We start from the raw sequence: 6390 nt of genomic DNA, 5'->3' as shown, positions 1-6390 counted from the left end.
GCAGGTTATTATAACGGAATTCTGAGTGCCTTTGCAGAATAAGAAAACATGGCCATGCCCATGGGCAGCTAATCGAGCATCGTGGGCCCGAACCCAGCCCACACAGTATCGGCTGGACCTGGGCCAATGCCTTTCTGATGAAAGCCTGCTGGGTTCGTTTGATTCGGGCTCGACCTTCGTGAGGTTGAGGAGTGCAGACTTGCGCCGTTTATTTTAAGGCAATGGTTTGCCAATTGTAAGGAGACAGTTTATCAAAAGGACATGAAATTAACTAACATGGATAGTTCTATGTATTTAAGGACATGCTAACCATATAAAACCTAAGATACAACCTACTGCATTGGAGACCCTTTTATCTATCAACTTTCATATACAAACTAGCATTCAATCACCACATATTGACATCTACTGGGCACACAGGCTACCTTCAGTATCTAAACAAGAATGCAAACTACTACACATTACATGAATATTTAATGTAACAATCTATGTATAAAAGACATTCTTCAGGACTTTCATTTGTATTCATGCTCAAATTTCCCAATTACATTTTTGACAGTGCATTGGTTGTGTACCTGGTATAGAGGACAAAGAAGAAAGGAATGATCAGCTGGGCAGTATGTAGTAAACACAGCAACAGCAGATACACAGCAACAACACAGCAACAAATCAACAATCCAAGTGTTTTCCACAGCCCACGACAACCAACAATATTTCCCAGAATAAGGAAAACCAGCAAATAGTCGAGCACCAAATGAGCAATCCCAGGAAAGAGTGATGAAACAAGCAGCAGTAACAGAGTATTCAATGCAGCAACACCAACAGTTCAACAACCACAAACAGATCAATCAATGCGAACAACAGAACTTGGCCAAGGCAGCTTGACCAATATGAACTCTTATACAACTTTCAGGCAGTGTTTGGTTACAATCTATTTGAAAACTAACTTATGTTATTCAGCTTTTTTTTTTTAAAACTCAGTAAAACTTTTTAGACTAAAAGTTTCAGCTTTCAAACTAAAAATTCCAGCCTTTTCTCTCTTTTTTTTTTTCTGAAGACTAAAAGTCCAGCCTCAGACCCTTAAACTTCAGCCCCTGTTTTAGTTGTCCAATGGCCTATTTATAGGCCAAATGCACCATTACAGCTGAGCTGCCCTGCCTGCCAATTGGCAGAATGCCCATACCCTTTAAGCCCATCCTAAGCATGCTTGGTGTCAGCTACCTTTATTCCCCACGCCTGGTTTTTGTTTAATCCAGAATTATGGGCTCATTTGTTTATTCATTTTGAGCCCCCATACCCTTGTGTCTTGTTCCCCATTGGTATTAGTTTAATCCTAAGTTAGTACCCTACTTGTCAGCTCACTTAAACTAATTACTTCTGTTCTTTTTAGCACCCCAGATTACCCCTGTCAACCTTGATTATTACTGCCCCTGCCTATTGCAGCATTAGGGCATTTTTTGCACTGATGAAAGCTCGAGCTCAGGACTGCCTAGACTGAACCCTTTTAGTCATTTTTATAATGCCAACAGACCATTTCAAACATTACTAGGTCATCCAGCCAGTGTCCGAGTTTAATTAGTTATGTGACAATCCTAACTCCTTCGATTCATTAGTTATAGAAAACTAATCGACGACATTTATCGAGTCGACTATACTAATTATAGCAGGTAATAATCGATCGCTCACATAAACAATACGTTTAGGGACCTAAAGGGCATCAGACAATTCTATGTTCAATAACTGGGGACCTATATAAGTTTATTCATTTGACGACCAATCTAATCGAACAGGTTCATCACAGAGCACATTCAGAATACAAATAGAAGACAAACGACCAAATAAAAGGTCTTTAACAGAGATGAAAGAAATCTGGATGAAAAATAACAAAATAACAAACAAACACAAAGAGATATGCTGACAACTTATTTGGAAATAAAACAAAAGAACGGAAAACTTACCAAAACGTTTAAACCAAACAGACCCAAATCAAACTCGACTTCGAACTTTTGAGGCCGAACAAACTTTAGTCAGGGTGTTCTCACATGAGAACACCTTGACTAAGGTCTATTAGACCTCAAACCTATGTCAAAACTGGCCGGGTTCCCCAGGTGCATGTGTTTCCAGTTCTGGATTTCCAGATCTGGATTTTTAGGAGTTGTGGGTAGATTCGGACCAAACCAAGTTTGGTTTGGTCACTAGGAAGGTCAGGGGGTGTCTGGTATGAAGATGGGGTGGTTTGGTGTAGATCGAGTTTTGTCTCGAATCTTCAAATCCAGATTCGAGACGAACGAAAGTGATTCGAGGTTCGTGGTTAGTGGATTCGTGTTCAGGGGAGTGAGGGGGTCTTAGGGTGTTCAGGGGGTGGTCACCGGCGTTCGTGCCGCCGGCTTTAATGGCGAAGGAGACTAGGGCGGCTGCTAGGGTTTGGGGGTTTCAGGGTTCAGGGAAGGAGACGAGTGAGGGGTGGGGTTCGGATAGGGGGCGTGGGGTGTAAGGGAAGGTTTATATATGGTGAGGTTGATCGGATCTGAGCCGTTAGATCAGATGATCTCAACGGCTTAGATCTGATGTTGAGAAATGGGACGGGGTCGTTTTGTAGTTAAACGGGGTCGTTTGGTTTAAGTGGGGGATTGGATCGGATTGGTTATTGGGTCGGGTTTGAACACGGGTTGCTGAAAATGATCCTGGACCGTTGGATTGGATTGATTGGAACGGCTGAGATGGATTGGCCTGAAACGGTGTCGTTTCAGGAGGTGTCTGGGCAACCGGATTTGGACTGGGCCTGCGTGCTGGTTGGGCCAGTTATTTTGTTTAATTTTTGGCCCAAACCGATTTCCTTCTCTTTTGTTTTTCTAATTTCATTTTTTTCTTTTAAAACAAAAATAAAAATAATAAATAACAAAATAACGAAATTAAAACTAAACAACAATGCAACATTTTAACACAATTATCACAAAAATTATTTAAGTAAGTTAACTAAAAGCCTAGAACGAACGATGCACACATATATATATATATTTTGAATTTTCTTTTACTGACCGAATTATGGTTTAATCATCCTAACATGCATATTTTGTATTTTTGTTTGTTAATGATTAAATGCAAAAATGGACAGACTCACAAACGATTAACAAAACATGTCACGGAAAGACCGAAAAATTGTACAGCGAAGCCCTTTGCCGCTATTTTTATTTTCTTTTGGAGCAATTGTCCGTGAAGCAAAAATCACGTGCTTACACCTACTTCACATTTGCAAACTGTTTCGTCGCAATTGCGATAGAGACAGGATTGTTCAGGCTTCGCTTTTGCATAGAATTCTTTGCTTTTGCGAGATCGCATTTACAAACCTAGTGTCGCAAATAAGACATCTGCAGCCTACTAAAAGCTGGGCGTTCTGAATCTTAGCTTCATTTTATCATAATTTGAACCCTAGGTCCGAGAGTGGGCGATTTTGAGAGAGGATTTTCATATCAAATCATTGGGTAAGTGCCTCTAATCAATTTTCAACTATATTTTGTGATTATATCTTAGATTTAACATCAAATTCATGATAACTAAAGGAAAATTTGGGAAAAATTGTAAAATCATTTAAAAATAAAAAATGACGATTTGAAGGACGAAATGATCGATAATTTTGGCATTGTTGAATGCGTATCAGAATGGGTGTTCGGGTTTTATAAATTTTGTCGGGTTTCGAGGTACGGCCCAGGGAGTTGACTTTTGTTGTCTTTTTGCTAATCGTATAAGTATCATAGCTTTGTTAATTAAAATTATTTTCTCTTGCATTGTTTGATGTATTTAAGTCATTTTTGGCTAGATTGAGCCGAGCGTTAGTGAATTGGTAAAGGAAAAGCTAAATTGAGTATTGAATTGGCCGAATTGAGGTAAGTATCTTATCTAACTTTGTGTGAGAGAAACCACCCCTTAGGACTTGAGTCAATTGTGCTATTTTGATATGTGAAGGCCGTGTACGCAAGGTGCCGAATGGATACACAATCTATATGTTGTATTGACCGATTATATTGTCTAGTCTCTTTCTATGCCGTTGATTAAATTGTCATAACATGTGGTATCATTGTTAGACCACTCTTATATGCTCTATATGATGTTGTTAACACTTATTTACATTTTTCTTGTTATTTGACCCTTATATGTTTTCGTTGTAGTCATTGCCTTCATTATTGTCCTGTTACCTCTTAATTGTTGAACTCTTCTATGACTACATGCTTATCTGCTACGTGTCTAAAATATTGTGATTGTCTGCGTAGTTATCATGTGCCTTACATGTCTTGTTATTTTGTAAAGGTTGTTGTATTCCTTTGATTTTGTACGGCTCCCTTGTTGTCATGTACTCATATTTTTGGTTGTAGAAATTCTTGTACGGGGGATCGGGTTGCACGCCGCAATAGGTGAGATAAGGGAGGTGGTGGAATAAGGAGGATATTTATATTGTAATATTGTTATTATACGGTGGGATTGGGTTGCACGTCATAACAGGTGAAATAAGGGTGAATTATTATAGTGAAATAAGGGTGAATTATGATATTGATATTATATGGTGGGATCGGGTTGCGAACCGCAACATATTATGTTTATTTTATGATGTTGATATTGTACGATGGGATCGTGTTGTACGCTATAACAGGCAAAATAAGGGTAAATTGATATGGTGGAATAAGGATGACTTATGATATTAATATTATGTGGTGGGATCGGGGTTGCACGCCGCAACATATCTTGTATTTTGGTATCTCCTGTTTTACTTTATTGGCTTTAGTTCCTTCGTGCGAGACTTTGATAATCTGTATTCCTGGTTTTTACTAAATTTTGAGGATCGGGTTATTGTCATTGACTTATTGCATTGCCATCATTTCCTACGCTCTTTTCGTAATACTATTATTCTGGTGAATAAATTTTTAAAGTGAATTTACTACGTTGAGTCATTACCTGCTACCCTGCTGAGTTGTTAGTAATATAGTGATTTAAAATGAAGGTATTAATATCAAGCTTCCTCGTGTGACTTTAAGTTAGAACTCGTAGTATATTTCAGTATCTACTATTTCTAATAATCGTTATATTTTAATTCAATTACTTCCCCAGAAACTTTTTAACCTGTCTGGGTTTTTATTTTACTTAAAAAGGAATTGTTATTAGGTTTTAACTTAATAAATTCTATATTAAATGTAATAGTTATTCGATGTTGAATTTTACTTGAAAGTTTTATATTCTTCACTCAAATGATTTTTAAAACAAAACTCATCTTTCTCGCTGATTTCCTATTTGGTTTATGTAACAACCTGACCGGCCGTTTTGAGCATTTGCACTTCGCTCGATTGTTTGAAGGCATGAGTAGCTCCGTATGAAGTATTATGACTTATGAGAATCGTCGATTTTGGTTTTCAGGTTATTTGGAATTGATTTGGAAGAATGTTTCTCAACTAGAAGCTTTGACTTTCTAGAATTTGATCTCGGATTAAATTTTTAATGGTTCTGTTAGCTTCGTTGGGTGATATGGGACTTACGAGTGCATCCGGATTGTAATTTGGAGGTCCATAGTAGAATTTTGTTTGAAATAGCGAAAGTTGAAATTTTGGAAAGTTTGACCGGGAGTGAACTTTTTGATATCGGAGTCGAATTCCGATTTCGGAAGTTGGATCTGGTCCATAATATAAAATGTGACTTGTGTGTAAAATTTGAGGTTAATCGGACGTGATTTGATAGGTTTCGACATCTGTTGTGTAAGTTTGAAGTTCATTGATTTCGAATTGAGGTGTGATTCGTCGTTTCGATGTTATTATGTGTTTTTGGAGGCCTCGGGTAGGTCCGTGTTATGATATGGGACTTGTTGGTATGTTCGAACAGGATCCGAGGGGCTCGGGTGAGTTTTAGATAGGTTTGGGTTGTGTTGCGCTCGTTTTTTAATGTTTTGACGTCGTTTTTCAAGCATAAATGGTACTACATTAATCAAATCAGCTCTGATTTCTTTTTTTATTAAAGCATTATATCCGTATCGTAATTATGGAGCCATAGCAAAAAAGAATCGTCGAATTTGGACATTGTATGAGGATTTTATGGTCATCTTATTAAGAATTGGGTTGCCAGATATTTCAAATTAATTACGAAATTGCCACTGAATTCGTATTTGAAAATCTGCACTATTTTCAAATATTGAAACCAACATATCTCCTTCAATATAAGGTCAAATGGAGTGATTCAAGAGCGTAACCTGACTAAAATTTCACTAGCAATCTATTGGAGGCATCAAAAGCGAGTTTCAGGATCGTTTGACATGAGAATCGAGGCAGAATATAAAAATATATAAAACAAGGGTTTTGTTCATTTGGTCATATTTTGAGTTGGGGAGGTCGGATTTGACCGATTTTGGAGGCG

The sequence above is a fragment of the Nicotiana tabacum genome, chromosome 16, assembly GCF_000715075.1.
Source record: "Nicotiana tabacum cultivar K326 chromosome 16, ASM71507v2, whole genome shotgun sequence".
Lineage (NCBI taxonomy): Eukaryota > Viridiplantae > Streptophyta > Magnoliopsida > Solanales > Solanaceae > Nicotiana > Nicotiana tabacum.
The sequence above is the reverse complement of the archived record's forward strand: the minus strand, read 5'-3'. Positions refer to the sequence as shown.